Here is a 16,966-nt window from a genome sequence, read left to right on the forward strand (position 1 = left end):
AAACAGGCTCCAGGCTCTGAGCTGTCAGCACAGAGTCCAACGTTGGGCTCAAGCTCACGGACTGTGAGATCATGACCTGAGCCAAAGCCAGACACTCAACTGACTGAGCCACCTAGGCGCCACATTTGCTTTTCTTTTTCAAGATTGCTTTGGCTCTTCAGGGTCCTTTGTGTTTACATACACATTTTAGAATAGTGTGTTCTAGTTTTGTGAAAAATGCTGTTGGTATTTTGGTAGGGATTGCATTAAATGTGTAGACAGCTTTGAGTAGTATAGACAATTTTACGAAATTTGTTCTTCCAATTCATGAGCATCTAATGTCTTTCCTTTTCTTTGTGTCATCTTTAATTTCTTTCATCAGTGTTTTATAGTTTTCAGAGTACAATTCTTCTTTGTTTAGGTTTATTCCTAGGGATCTTATTATTTTGGGTACAATTGTAAATGGGATTGTTTTCTTAACTTCTCTTTCTGTTGCTTCATTATTCTTATTCATTATTATGCAACAGATTTCTGTACATTGATTTTGTATCCAGCGACTTTACTGAATTTGTTTATCAATTCTAGCAGTTTTTGGGTGGAGTCTTTGTTTTATATATATATATATATATATATATATATATAGTATCATGTAACCTGGAAATAGTGAAAGTTCTAATTCTTCCTTACATATTTGGATGCCTTTTATTTCTTTTTGCTGTTTGATTGCTGTGGCTAGGATTTCCAGTACTATGTTGAATAAAAGTGGTGAGAGTAGACTTCCTTGTCTTGCTCCCAACTGTAGGGGAAAAGCACTCAGTTTTCCCCATTAAGGATGATGTTAACTGTGGGTTTTTTATATGTGGCTTTTATTATATTGAGGTGTGTTCCCTCTAAACCTACTTTGTTGAGGGTTTCTATCATGAATGGATGTTGCACTTTGTCAAATGCCTTTTCTGCATCTATTGAAATGATCATATGGTTCTTATCCTTTCTCTTACTGACATGATGTTTCACATTGATTGATTTGCTAATATTGAACCACACTTGCAACCCAGGAATAAATCCCACTTGGTGTGGTGAATGATTTATTCTGCTCTTTTAGGATGGAATTTTCTGAGTATGTCAGCTAAATTCATCTGATCCGGTGTGTCGTTCAGAGCCATTGTTTCCTTGTTGATTTTTTGTTTAGATGATCTGTCCATTGATGTAAGTAGGGTGTTAAAGTCTCTTACTATACTTGTATTATTTTCAGTTAGCTCCTTTATGTGTGTTATTAAATATTTTATGTATTTGGGTGCTCCTATGCTGGCTGGGTACGTAAATATTTACAATTATCATATATTTTTTTTTGTGGATTGTCCCTTTCATTAGTATATAGTGTCCATCTTTGTCTCTTATTACAGTTTGTGTTTCTAAGCCTATTTTGTCTGATATAAGTATTGCGACTGTGGTCTTCTTTTGACATCCATTTTCATGACAGATGTTTCCCTGTCACCTACCTCACTTTCAGTCTATAGGTGTCTTTAGTTCTAAAATGAGCATCCTGAAGACAGTGTATTATTGGGTCTTGCTTTTTTATCCATTATGTCACCCTATGTCTTTTGAATAGAACATTCATTTCATTTACTTTCAAAGCAATTATTGATATGTGTTTATCATCATTTTATTATTTGTTGTTTCTGAAGATTTTCTCCAATCTGTTCTTGTGTTTCTCTCATATTTTGCTTATTTTCTTCAGTGGTGTGTTTGGATCTCTTTCTCTTTTTTCTTTGCATAGTTATTAGTGTAATTTTGATATATAATTACCATTAGGTTTGTATATAACCTCTTCTGCATATAGCTGTCTATATTAAGTTGGTGGTCATAAATTTGAACCCATTCTTTACTCCTCTCCTCCCCAAATTTTAGGTATATGTTATGTTTTATATCCTTTTATTTTGTGAGTTCTTTGATTGTTTTTTTACAGACATCTTCATTTTTACTGGTTTTGTGTTTCATACCTTTATACTGTTGCTTTTAGTCTCTCCTTTCCACGTCAAGAGTCCCTCTTTAATATTTCTTGTAGGGTTGATTTAATGGTCATGAATTCCTTGTTTGTCTGAGAAACACTTTATCTCTCCTTCTATTCTGACTGATAGCCTTGCTGGGTAGAGTATTCTTGGCTGCAGATTTTTCCCACTTAACACTTTGAATATATCATACTACTTCCTTCTGGTCTGCCACGTTTCTGCTGAAAACTCTCCTGCTAGTCTTATGGTTTTTTTCTTGTAAATTACTGTCTTCTTTTGTCTTGCTGCTTTTAAACTTTTTTCATTATCATTATCTTTTTCCAATTTAATTATAATACGTCTTGGTATGGATCTACTTTTGTTGATTTTGATGGGAGTTCTTTATGCCTTCTGGATCTGTTTATTTCCTTCCTCACATTAGGGAAGTTTTTACCTATTATTTCTTCAAATAGCTTTTCTGCCCCTTTTCTCTCTCTTCTTCTGGGACTCCTATAATATGAATGTTATTATGTTTGATGGAGTTCCCTAAGTGTATTCTTGTTTTGCATAGTTCTTTTTTCTCTCTTTTGTTCAGCTTGTTTACTTTCCTTTTCTGTCTTTAGGTCACTAATTCATTCTTCTGCTTCTTCCACCCTGTTGTTCAATCTATGAAGCATGTTTTTCATTTCATTTATTGAGCCCTTTATCTCTACTATGTTATTCCTTATCTCTATGTTGAGAATCTCACTCCTGTCTTCCACTCTTTTCTCAAGTCCATTGAGTATTCTTATGATCATTACTTCAAATTCTCTACCAAACATATTGCTTATATCTGTTTTGCTTAGATAATTGCCTTTAGCCTTGTCTTGTTTTTCATTTGGGAGAAATTTCTGTGTCTTGTCGTTTTGTCTACATCTCTGTGCCTGTTTCTTTGTGTTAGGAAAGTCAGCTATGTCTCCTGTTCTTGAAGGTAACGGCCTTATGAAAAAGAGGTCCTGTATGCTTGCTGTCTAGTGTACCCCTGTTCTCCAGGGCCTTGCACTTCTGGGAATATCTCCAGTGTGTGCTGCATGTGCTCTGTTGTTTTGTCTTGGCTACTTTATCCTTCAGGTCAGTAATCTGCAGGGGCTCTCTTTGCCTGTTGTGGGCAGTGTCTGGTCCCTGGCCTGAATGTGGCCTGTTTTAACTAGGTCTGTTTGTGAAATGAGACCTGGCACCATCTCTGCAGGAACTGAGGCTCTGCACAACTCCCATGTGGAGAGACACAGTGTCAGTAGGTGTTAAGCCTGTCTTCTGGGGAGGGGGCCCACCGGGCTGGGACTGAGGCAAACATGACTGGGAGGGGCAGTTCCCCTGGAATGTAGGGGGGTGAGACTTAGTGTAAGCAAGTTAGTTAGTGAGTGTTAGCCCTGCACTCATTTCTGCAGGTGCACCTGTTCTTATGCTGAAGGATGGGGAGAGGGGAGCTTGGCACCAACCAGCTCTTTTGTTTCCAGAGGGGTCTCTCTGTGAACACTGTCTCTCTGGGATACATTCTGAGATGAGTGAATAACCTCCACACTGTGGGCCTCCAGGTGCTCTTCAGATCTCTGTTTCCATGATGTACGTACGTAAGTTATTTCCCTACCTTCTTTCCAAGGGCAGCCCCATGTCCTCTAAGTTCTCTCAGAGCCAAGCTTGCTGACTTTTAAAATGCCAGACTTTAAGCCCCTCCCACCCCCAGTTGCAAGAACTCACTAAATTCAACCTTCCTCACAATCCCCCAAGCCAATTGCTGTGGGGATTTGTTTTCCCAATGTGTTCCCCTGTATGCTAGTCTGTCTCTTACCCTTTTTCACAACCGCATCTTCCTTCCCACCCAAGCAGTTATGATCCATTTCTCTCCCAAGTCAAGTCTCTATACTTCCTACCTTCTTCAGTGTGACCTCTTCTCTACTTTTAGTTGTAGAGTTTGTTCTGCCAGTCTTCAGGTCAGTTTCTGGGGTACTTAGGATGATTTTGATAGTTATCAAGCTGTATTCATGGGATGAGGTGAGCCTAGGGTCCTCCTATTCCACAGCTATCTTCCAGCCTCTATCCTCCACTAACTTACATCTTAAACTCAGAAGTCAATCATAGAAATTAGAAGCATTATTGGAAATGTAAATGGAGAAATAAATCCATTCTGTAAAGGCAACTTAATTTAATGGTTTTCAAGAAGGACAACTTTCAGTGAATTGGTAGAGCAATTGTAATTAGGAATGTTTGGTGCTTTAAAATATGAAGCAATAAGTGAAAAAACTTCAGGCCTGAGATATGTTCACATAAACTATTAGTGAAGCAAAATGAAATAATGCTGTTTAAGGGGAATGGCAAATAATGCTAAGGCAGTTGTGAACAGGGTTGACTAATGATTCAAGCATCACCCCTTCTGATCCACCCTCATGAAGACTTTCTCATTAAGAATAAGGCTGTATTCTTTGTAACACTATATACTTTTGAATTACCCCCAGAAGACTACTTAACACAGTTGTTTTATATACTGCCTCTGTCTTCCTCATGGACTGGGAGATCATTGAGGACAGATATGTCTTTTTTGTCATTCACTGATACATTTGTTCACTAATCCAACCATTCAGACATTCATCTATTTATTCTCATGTTCAAAATATATTTTTGAGTATCTACAATAGGGCAGACCAGTTGAGCCTGATTATGAACACTTAAACTTGAAGTCTCCTGCAACTTACACAATAGGTCCCCAAAATAAATATACATATGTTAAATAAATAAATATGCATACACTTCATGTAGTTGTTTTGGTCTGTTACACACTATTTGTATGTCCCATTGGTTCTGGTTTCAGGGGGAAAAACAGTGAAACCCATATATCCTGAGATACTGGTACACTAAACTCCACCTCTACTTTCTGTGACCAGTTTTGTCTTACAACTAACTGGAGGAAGCTAGTCAAATCCACAAACAGCCTAAAAGGTCTAAAGGTCTACACTGGCTATAGAAAGCTTTGTAGTATCAGAAACTAAAATAATTGTCTACATAGTTCTACACAGTAGTCTTCAATTATGCCATGTATTTTTACTTATTATATCTACTTGCCCTCAGAGCCAGAAGCCAGAGAATTTATTGATATCAAATTGTATTGAGCATTTATTTAAAAAAAAATGTTTATTTATTTACTTTGAGAGAGAGGGAGAGTGAGCATGAGTGGGGGAGGGGCAGAGAGAGAGAGAGAGGGAGAACGAACCTGTGCTGTCAGCACAGAGCCCAATACAGCTCAGTCCCACAAATTGTGAGATCATGACCTCAGCTGAGATCAAGAGCTACTTGTTTAACTGACTGGGCCACCCAGATGCCCCTGTATTCAACATTTCCTTATTAACTTCTTACCTTCTGCTGAATTTTGTGTTTTCCCACTATGAACTTAATGCAGAGTGAACATGACATTTCTTCATCTTGTTCCTTCTAATATGGTGGTGCAAATTATGATGCCCCTTAGAACTCTAGGTGCCTACAACCTCAGTTAAGTGCTATTAATGGAGATAGACTTTCAGATATTCTTGAATTAATATGAATACTGTGTAAAGCCCTTCAGATTGTATTATGCCTTGGTTATACGGCAAAGTTTCAAATTCTGGACTGAGAATTGCCAGTAAATCTAGATCGATCATATTTTCACATTTCTCCTCAATTTTGCCTCACAACCACTGACTTTGGTGGTTGATAAGAGCCAATAGCAATTTGATTTCTGGTCCAACAGTGAGGAGTATACCTTCAAAGCACAGAGATAATATCCCTCTCCATCTTGTCTAGTCAAAATAGCTATTTTACTAGACAAAAAAAATCTCTTATACATAAATGCTCTGGCCTATTAAATATTTAGTTTTCAGTATATGTTTATCTATAGACTCTTCATTTGTCTCCTCTTACCCATACTTTTCCACACTTAACAGGCTAACACGCTTTCACAATAAATGTAGGAATTCACTTGTACTTTGGCCATGCAAGGATTCAAAAACATGTTCCACCCCAAATCCCACCCCTGTACCATAAATAACATCTATACAAAATAGTAGAAGAAACTTAGTTTATAAAAGGAGACCTATGTACCAACCTATAGTCTTAGGCAAAGCACAATGATCCATTTGGTGTAAAAAAAAGCTGCTGGATATCAATAGTACCTTTGAATCATGGAGACATTATTTGGAAGATATGGCCCTATGATAATGAACCTGGGAAATAAAATTTAGGACAACTCAGTCTAAAAAGTTAGAAACCACTGGAGGGTATTGAGCAGGAAGTGGCATTATCAGCCATGCTTTATTTGGGTTAACTGTAAGGGTAAAGGAAATTTATTAAGACTATTATAAAACTATTAAAATTATCTGGGTCAGAGATGTGACAAGCATTTGAATTCTAGATATATTTTGAAGGTAAAGTAAATAAGATTTTCTAATGGATTGGATGTAAGTACAAAGGAAAGTGAAAAGTCAGGAATTACCACCCCCCACCCCCCCAAACTTTTGGCTTGAGCAGCTGGAAGATGGAGATTCCATATTTTAAATGAAAAAGATTGTAAAATGAGAAATTTGTAAGTACAGCTCAGGATTTCAATTTTGGACTAGTTGAGTTTGTCATGCTTATTAAGTAGCCAAATAAAGATGTCAAGTAGGCATTTGAATATAGGAGTCAAGTTCAGAGGCATGATCTCAACCAGATACATGCATATGAGAACTGCCAGAGCACAGATGGTATTTAAATCCCTATGAACAAAAAATGTCACCTGGGAAGTTAGTGTAGATAGAAAAGGTTAGAAGATACGTAAGAACTAGAGCCCTTTACTACTTACAGGATAAAGAGATGAAGAAAAATCCATGAAAGAGATTGAGAAGGAGCAACCAGTGCACTAGGAAGAAAACCAAGGGAGTGTGGTGCTGTAGAAGCTGAGCAAAGGACATACAAACAGGAAGGCATGATCTGTGCCAAATGCTGCTTCTAGGTCAGGTAGAATGAAGAGAAAGAATTGAACACTAAATTATGAATTATTGTATACTTTAGAACATTATTATAAGTTTTAAGCTACACGTATTTGTAGACAGTTCTTTTTCCATTGAATGGACTATGATATCAACAAATCCTGTTGTTTTTTACATATTGTGAGTAAAAGAACCTCTTCAGATGTTGTTACAATCAATATGTAGACTGTGTTGACTTGAGCTATTACACAAGCAAGCTCTGAGTTTTGCAGAAAACTGCATTAATGTGGTTTGTTTTTATTGGTTAGGTTACAGATTGCAGCGAGACAAAGAAGAAACGTATTTTTCCATTTTCAGATTAAAGAAAAACACACACAAATTTTCTTGAAGTCTAGACAACTCTCTTTTTTCAATTTGATGTAAGAAATTTTTCTTTTTTAGCCCTGTGAACTTCAGGTTCCTGATAGTCGACATTTATGCTTAGTATTCCCTTAGCAACCATCGTAAATAAAATGATTTATACTTTTTTTTCCAAACTAATAATCCATAGTTACATAAATCTCATTTATAAATGCGACTTTAAAGAAATCCTAGGGTACAACGTAAATGATATATTTAAAAATAAAGGCACTATACGTAGTATATTCACCATGAAACAGTTGAAATATTGTGTCAAACAAAGTTATACAATTTAAAATTTAGGGGGAATATCACATGATTTTAAATCTAATTTTAAAGGTGTTTTGTTTTGTTCACACACATTATGCTCAGAGACTGAGATTGTCTTCGCCAATAATTTATTTAACACAGGTTCACCATGGGAATTATAATTTTCGTTGTACAATTTAAATTAATTATTATAATTTAAATTTAAATTATATAATTTTTAATTATAATTTACAGTCACAAGCCAAAAGCATACAGATAATGTCTCTTAAGAAGCCAATAAAGAAATAACATTCTCTCCAAACCAATGACAGATTAATTACACTATTTTTCCAGGCAAAGGAGAGATGAAACAAATAAAGCCCAGATTTAGTTGAGGTTTAGCGTTCTACAAGCTGGTTCTCAGGAAAGTTAGTTTAGCCAGCCAGGAGCTGACATCCAGCTGCCAGTACAAAGTGAAAGTCCCTTGTTGCTAGAGCACGATGCTAGTGGAACAAAGGCACTGGTGTTGGCAGGCGAGATGATCTCCTTCGTGGGGTTGCTGCATGGCTTTCACCACTACCAGCCCAGGGCAGGAGCGAATGTCCAAAGGTCTTTGGAGAGCTGTTTAGATCAGTAGAGCAGCCTTGCTCAGGCAGAACACCCTCAGTAAGTCCTCACAAATTCTTGGTATTTAAAGTTTAAATATACATGACTTTATGGTTAGTCACTTCTCCATATATTCACGTCAATGAGCACTCAGTAGCACAATAATTTTGATGACATTATTCTGACATGACCTCTGCATCATAAGCAAATTCACCTTTGGATTAAAGCAACTTTGCTTAAGCCATAAACAAGTAGATTTGAAATCATAACGAACCAATAGACCACAAAAGGCCTTTTATCTCACTCAGATCTTTAATTTGTCAAGACTATATTGATTCAATCACATTATTAGTAATAAATAGAATAAATACATAAATAATTCTTTTTTGCAAGATTTGCCTATAGGTGGAGAAATGAGTCTCTTGAATACTTTACACAAGAATAATATTTGTAACCTCAAATGATGCTAAGATATGCTTTACTTTTAATGTAAGTATTATCTATTGCTGCTACTTTGTGTAAGTAGTGCATGAGGACATGAGGCTGGAAATAAAATGTACACTTTTTCAAATAATTAATGATAACATGCAAGATCTAAGTGTGTTTCTATGGACAGCATTTTATAATATTCCAGTTGATATTTGATCTTAAATTCCTCAACTGAGAAATCAATATAGAAAGTTGTAAGACCTTATTTCAGGGCCCCACCCAAGGCTGCTGCTGATTATGTTTCAAAAGATTTCCTCTGCAGATTTTCCACTGCCTTCACAGGAGCTCTGAAGCACTTGGGATGAGACACCATTTCCTTTATTTACGGGAAGTGTTGCTAAGTTGGGGCCTCTATACTTACCATGACATTTTGCTTCAGAAAGATAGGAGAAAGAAAAACAACCAAGACTTTTGGCAGATGGTGTCTGCATGATTATGAAACAGGGTTACCTGCGAAGCGGGGTGTGTCTGAGGGAAATAGCGGCAGTGGAAACAGAATAGGTAAAAGGTAATCATGACTGACAAATTTTTAAACAGAAATTTTTGATTTTAAAACCTGATACTAAATATTAAATTCTGACTTTCTTATGAACAAGACACTGGCTCATTCAGTAAACCAACCACTTAATTTCAGCTTTCTGAGAAATGCCAGGAGAAGTCACTCAAGAGAGCAAAATTGACAGAGAAGTTAAATTTCTCCCCACATGAATTTTTCTCTAATTGTCCTAAAAATACATAGAAGCATTTCATTGCTTGAGGAAGAACTTCTATACCCAATTTGAAAAACTCAAGGCTATTTTTCTTATGTGTGTGTGTGCAGTTATTTTGCCAGCGCTTGTCAATACTGCTCAGCTCACATTTTCTTACCCACAAACCATTTGATTTTAATTTTGGGGTTTCCAAAGAGTTTATTAGGAACAAAAAAATAAATTGAGAACATGGCACTTTCTTTTTTTCTCCTAAAGGATTAATGAAATTGGAGATGATATTTTAAATAAAAATTCAACTCATATTTTATTTTTTTAATATTTTATTTATTTTTGAGAGAGAGAGAGAAAGAGAGAGAGAGAGAGTGAGCGAACGCGGTAGGGACAGAGAGAGAGGGGAACAGAAGAGCCAAAGCAGGCTCCAAGCTAACAGCAGCAAGCCTGAGGTGGGGCTCAAACTCACAAATTCTGAGGTCATGACCTGAGCCGAAGTCTGACACTCAACCGACTGAGCTCCCCAGGTGCCCCTAATTTATTTTTTTTAGTAACATAAAATAACACTGTTTCATTTTCACCATAATTATCAAAATACAAACAGAAATGCTAAATTCAAATTAAATGTAAACTAAATTTAAACTCAATCAAAAGATCATCCTAGGCATTGAAAAAATGGAATTAGACCTACATAGGATTAAAACCAGATTTTCTTGAACACAACTCAAAGAAACCCAAATGGATAGAAAATGTATGAATACAGAATAACATTACTTATTGGGGAGACTACCAAATGTGCTCCAAAATTTATTTTTCACCTTTCCTATTTTGTGTCATCAGACACAAAGCGTAAAAAAACTTTAAATCGCAGAAGCATTAAAACAGACTTCTCGGGGCGCCTGGGTGGCTCAGTCGGTTAAGCGGCCGACTTCGGCTCAGGTCACAATCTCGCGGTCCGTGAGTTCGAGCCCCGCGTCGGGCTCTGTGCTGACAGCTCAGAGCCCGGAGCCTGTTTCGGATTCTGTGTCTCCCTCTCTCTCTCTGACCCTCCCCCATTCATGCTCTGTCTCTCTCTGTCTCAAAAATAAATAAACATTAAAAAAATTTAAAAAAAAAAAAAACAAAAAAAAAAAACAGACTTCTCAGCCTTTGGTGAGATGAATGACACATTTGACTGGAAATGAGTTACCTGGTGAATACTTAAAAGATTACTAAGATATCAAAATGGCTAGTTTGCAAAGATACCACATACAAAGGGGAACATAAGAAATTATTCAATAATCCAGATACCATTTAAAATTATTTTAGTTTTTTTCTAAAAAAAATGTGTGTAAAAGTTCACTCAAGTTTTCTAGAAATACAAGAACAAGAACAAACCCTAAAAGCATTGGATGCAGTGGAAAGAAGGAAGAGCAAATTAAAGTAAAAGAAATAATTGCACTAAAAGAGAAAGTTACCTATAACAAGAAAGAGAAACAGAAGAAGAAAGAAAATGTGAAAAATTCTCATGTGTGCAAGATGGAGAGTTCTAAGGGAAAGATTCAGGAGAGGACCAGAATTTAGCAGGAGAATACAGGATCTGAGTTTTAATACGAGTTCGTATTGTTTATTTGGGCTTTGCACTTTGGAGAGTAATTTATATCTGGTTGCTTCGTTGAGTAGTACTGTTATAATAAAGGTTGTGACCATGAGAGCTAACATTTCAAAGAATCTACTATATTTCAGAAATTGTGCTAAGCATTTTACAGGTACTGTCTCTTTGAACAGTTACAATAACTTTATAAGAGGTACAGATGAATAAATCAATATTCAAAGAGATTAGAAAACTTGTTCTTGGCCGCCTGGCTACTAACCAGGCCACCTGGCTACTAATGGTTCGTAACAGACTTTGCACAACTGATTTTCCAACTCTAAAGCTTGGGTCATCGCTGTTTTTGCTCTGCTGTCTCCCCAAAGACTAGTCAAAGGAGAGGGTACATTCTAAAAGGAACAATAATTTTAACTCACAAGGTATTTTTTTTTTCTTTTGAGATGCCACATAGCCTTCATGCTTCTTGCTTTGGTTTACAAATCAGAGCCAAATGTTTCATACCTCTTACAAAGTATCTCTGAGGTTTACACCACAATGGATGTTTGTGGGCAAAAGGGAAGGCAGGACAAAGAAGCACTCAACTTTGCACAATGAACAGAGGAAGAAAGGAAAAAAGAGTGGAAGAAAAGGACAAAAAGAGAAAGAAGAAAACCAAGACAGAGAAACAAAAGTCCAAAAAAGAAATATTGAAAATTATTGGAATACTAATTTCTTAGAGATATTTTCTTACACAAAGGGGTTACATAACTGAAATTTGATACCAAAAGACTATAGTTATACAAGATGAAGAATGTCTATAAAACAATAGCTAATAAAAACCTAACACTCCCATGAATTAGACACTCTTTTAACCTTTCCACATATTAACCAGTTTAAAGTAAATTGATTTTATAAATTAGGTCCTATTATTATTCCTACTTAACAGATGAGGAAATTAGGTCTCAGGAAGGTAATTGAGGGCTGCCAGAGTCCCACAGCTGTAAGTGGCAAAGCCAGGATATGAAAACTGGGTTGTTGTCAGAGTCCATGGTCTAAAAGTTCTTCATGAAATATAAAAATACAAAGATTAGTTAAGGGCAGTAAATCTTTTTGCTTCCTCCACTCAAGCATAGTAGCTTTGAGTAGAGCTAGAACAATTCTTTTTTTTTTTTTTTAAACGTTATTTATTTTTGAGACAGGGAGAGACAGAGCATGAACAGGGGAGGGTCAGAGAGAGGGAGACACAGAACCTGAAACAGTCTCCAGGCTCCGAGCTGTCAGCACAGAGCCTGACGCGGGGCTCGAACTCACGGACTGCGAGATCATGACCTGAGCCGAAATCGGCCGCTCAACCGACTGAGCCACCCAGGCGCCCCTAGAACAATTCTTTCAAATATTCGTGTTTATGCAAGTCATTTACAGACCTTGTTATAATCCAGGTTGCCTTCAGTAGATCTGGGGTGGGTCCTAAGATTCTGCATATCTAATCAGTTCTGTTAAAAAATTATTAAATAAGGCAATATTTTAAAGGTTGTTTAGTTGATACAAACAATCTTTATTTGATATCTCATGATGGAGACTGTCTTCTTTGGGAGAAGTGTGATACAAGGTGAAAGGCAGGAAGCTTTTATAAGATAAAGAATAAAGAACAAGGAAGAGACAGAAAATATCTGATGGGCTGGGGCCACATAGTCAACCTTGTTTGAGGTGAGAAAGAATAAGGAAGTCTAGAACCCAGAGTTGACTTAGAATTTGGAGATTGGCTGACTGTATATACTGTATTTCTGTATTTCAAGTGGAGCATTTACATTGCACAATAGTTTTTAAATTTCAGTTTGCTGACATGGCACCCAGGGCAGGAACAGCTCCATCTTGAACCTAAAGGTTATTTCAGCAGTTCCTATGTGATGCTGATGTTGATGCTGTATCTATAGACCAAAACTAAGTAGCAAGGGTTTAGAATGCTGCTGTGGGCTCCTGAGAGGAGCATGGTGGTGTGGGCGTGGTCAGGGTTTTGTGAAATGACACAAAGGGAGGGTTCAAGCACCAAGGTTGAGTTAACACACATGATTGATAATCCATAGACCTTTAGGGATGAGGTAGTCTTGGAGGTCATCACACTGAATTAATTTACTCTAAGAATGAGGTCACACTCAAAGGGACTTGTGGCTTGATTATTCAGCAAGTCAGTGATGACAATCTGTGGCTCTTGTTCCTGGACGTTTGCTCTGTTTATTCTGCCCAGCAGTTCTGAAGGGTATACCCACTCTCCTTGCCTAGCTTAGTCATTACAGAAAATTTATCATGCCTATTCTTTTAAAAAGGGATTCCAGAACCTTGTCTTTTAATCTTAGTTAAAATATACTCCTGGTTTGAAAAAATGTGGAGTTATAAATGAAAGTAAGGGCTTTCTATTAGTCAGGGTTCTGAAGAGAAACAGAACCCATAGGATACACACACACACACACACACACACACACACATACACACACACACACATATACATACACACACACTCACACATGCATATACACACATATATAAAGAGACTTAAAAAGAAATGGCTCAGGCATGTAGTTGGCAAACTGGAGTTCCGGGATTATCACAGTGTAGTTCTAGTTTAAAAGCCAATAGGCTTGAGGCTCAAAAAGAAATGATGTTTCCGTACGAAATCAAAGACCAGGGAAACCCATGTCTCACCTCCAAGTAGGGAGGTAGAAATTTCCTCTTATCTAGAGGAGCATCAGACTTTTCATTCTATTCAGGACTTCAACCAATTGGATAAGGACTACCCATATTGGGGAGGGCAATCGGCTTTCCTCAGTCTACTGATTGAGATGTTCATTTCATTTGAAAATACACATAATTCTGGTGCACCCAGAATTATGTTTAACCAAATATCTGAGAACTACTTGGCCCAGCTAACTTGACATATAAAATTAATCAGTACAGGCTTTGAAAACTTGACTTAATATATTAGAAACGATTTATTTAGAAATACGTATGTTTTGTAGACACACTTGTCTTGAATGAACCAAAGCTATAAAAATCCTGACAAACCATACCTGGTCTAATTTCCTAACTTTAATAGATCAGCCTTGGGAATTCTATTCATTTTCTTCAGGTGCCCAACAGGTGGTGCTATGCATTAATTTACTATATGAATACTGGGATTATTATTATTTAGTTGCTTCTTTTTATGAAGAAGAATAAATATAGCCATCTTAGTTGAACAGTAAGCTTAAAAACCAGAAACTATTTTTCATAAGCTAGTAGCTACTCAAATCTCAGTTCTCTTACTTCCAAGCTCTTTGACTTTGGAAAGTTACTTAACCTCTGAAATTGCAGTTTTTACCTCTAAAAATACAGAAAATAAATACGACCTTCCCCTTTTTGTGAATATTAATTGAAATAATACATAATAATCCCCTATCACATAGTATGGCACTTAATACAATTTCAGTAAATGCTAGCTACTGTTGATACCATTATTTCTAAAAATTTTTCTCTAGAATAAATAACTATTCTAATCGTATTTAGTATGTATGAAATATGTTGCATTTAACAAGCATTCTACATTTGAATAAAGTTTATGGACTAAGCCCTCAAGGAACATGCACCAGAAGAAGACAAATTATTGGATTCAGCACTAAGAAAGATATTTTTGAATAAATTTCTAATATGTTACAATACTTTAAATGTTTTCTAACCAACTCTTGATGGAAATATCATTGTTAGTATGTACTTGGTAGTTTAACAAAATTGTATTTCTTGTTTGTAGATTCTTTTATGGCTTAGTCTTGCCATTAGTGATTTAATTCTGTTCATTCTGCTTCTGAAGGGAGAATCATAATTGTGAAGTTAAATGAAGGTACGTGATTTAGGATAATGTTGTGTTTGGCATTATTTAACTATGGTTATTGTTGCTAAATAATTCTGAAGATGAAGACTGTCAGTTTGTTGAAAAGAATGATTAACATGTTAAGCTCCTTATAAAACATCTTACAGATAATAATTAAAATGTCCAGCTAATAACATAATAAGTTTCCACTCTTCTGTTAAACTTAACAGCTAAACGAATATTGCTGAAGATATTTAGTGACAAAAGCAGATTTACCCTGGAATCTTAGTGATTTTCTAATGTAGCACTGAGGTTTTGTCACAGTGGCCTAGCCTCTAAGAACGTTTGACAGTAATTGTTTTTCCATTGATGACTTTCTATTAAAAAGGAAATTCTTATAAAGCACAAAATTGGTTATTTCTGTATCTACTCACTTGACATTTAACAAAAGACATGCCTATTAATCCTTCAAAAAAGAGTACAGTGAAATATCTATTCAAAAGCAGCCATATATTAATGGATACGAGGTGGACCAGGAGCCAGGGTGTTCACGTTCTAGTCCACTTAGCAACTGTTTTACTATGTGACCTTGAATAAAAACTTTATTATGTGAACCAATTTTTCTACATTTTAAAGACATAGCTAATAATAGTACAAAACTGACTGAGAATGTGAACCTTTTGCTTACCCCAAGTCCTTTGATTTAAAAAGAAAAAAAAAATACGTGTCTCATGAGGAATAAATCCCTAATGACATTGGAAGAAAGTCCCTGGACCAGAAATGTTGACACCATTTGAAGATAGATATGGATTGATGAAGGAAATCAGAGCCCTAAATTCATAAATTGATGTCGACTTGGGAGGATTTCTGTGGCTTTATGAGCAGTTCAGGCATGTATCAAGAACAATAATAATGGAATAAAGTAATGGTCCTAGGACAAGGATATTGAACCAAATACATTCATATGGAGAGCCCAAGTTGGATCCCCCTCCCCCATTCCCAGCTCCCAACCCTTATGTTGAAAGACTACTCACAGACTAAAGCAGGGAGTTTGAGATCTGGGTTGGAGTGCTCCAGACAAGTGTCCCAGAGGGAAGAGAGATTCCTCAAACCAGAAGATGTAATATTGTCTCAATTTTCTAACAGAATATTCAACTTGTCATCAACATTCTCACCAGAGGCATGTTCCTGTAAACAAAACCAGTATTCACAAAGAGTGGAACGCATTTTTAAAATAATATTGAACAAATCAATATCAACAAATATTTGAAGAAAGTAGTGAGAGACAACAGGGACCAATTCCCAAGACAACTCATTTAATAGCATGAACATAAAAGATATTAAACTATATAACACATCTGTAAAATAACACATCTGTAAAAAAATAGTTAGAAAAATCAATTAGAGGTCTTAGGAATAAAAAAATCATTAAAATTATGGTTCAAATAAGGGCTAAAATAATATTTACACCTGTTAAGTGAATTGTTAATTGAAAAACTGAACTTGTAGACATCTTCTAGAATAAGTTGAAAAGAAAAAAATACAAAGTTGGCAGTGTGGCATAAAAGGCAAGAGAAGTGGAAGAAATCATTGAAAGTTTCAACCTACGTGTATTAGGAGTTTCAGAAGGAAGAAACAGAGAAAAATAATAGAGAGGTAACAAACATAAAAAAAAATCCCAGAACCGAAGGCAGATTAAACTGCATCAGCTCTAGGGAAAGGGGACTGAGCAGTGTCCTGAGACAGTGAGTGAACCAAAAGGCCACACTAAAGAAAAGGAGAAATTCTTATAGTTTTCAGAAAGGAAAATCAGATTACCTGCAAAAAATGAAAAATCAGGCTTGTGTATGATGTCTCATCAGTAGGATCGATTGTTAGAAGACAACAAAGCAGTATCATTAAAATACTAAGGGAGACTATGTTGGACCTACTTTCTTATACTCAGGAAAACAGCATTCAGATGAAAAGTGGGAAAATAGATATATTTCCAAAGTTTATTGACTTTCAGGCCTTATTTGATATAATTACATCAGTGTGCACCCCAATAAAATGACAAATGAATTAAAGACTGAATATTCTTGGATTTGTGGTGAACACAATAGCAACAACAAAATAAGCTGTACAATCTGTCATTAATGCATCATGTTACTATTGATGCATAATATCAAAGC

At 36.1% G+C, this 16,966-nt stretch overlaps 1 long non-coding RNA gene across 4 annotated transcripts in view; it reads left to right on the top strand.

The window, feature by feature from the left end:
* Window positions 1–16,966, top strand: part of LOC122226371 — a 220,068-nt gene that overhangs the window by 118,854 nt on the left and 84,248 nt on the right. Inside the window, exon 5 of one of the 4 annotated variants that reach the window (XR_006205600.1) lies at window positions 14,736–14,811. The exons of the other annotated variants lie outside the window; for them this stretch is intronic. This is a non-coding gene — a long non-coding RNA (uncharacterized LOC122226371). Of the gene's footprint in view, window positions 1–14,735; window positions 14,812–16,966 lie in introns of those variants that run through there. 4 annotated transcript variants of the gene reach the window in all.

The sequence above is a fragment of the Panthera leo genome, chromosome C1 (assembly GCF_018350215.1).
Source record: "Panthera leo isolate Ple1 chromosome C1, P.leo_Ple1_pat1.1, whole genome shotgun sequence".
Classification (NCBI taxonomy): Eukaryota; Metazoa; Chordata; class Mammalia; order Carnivora; family Felidae; genus Panthera; species Panthera leo.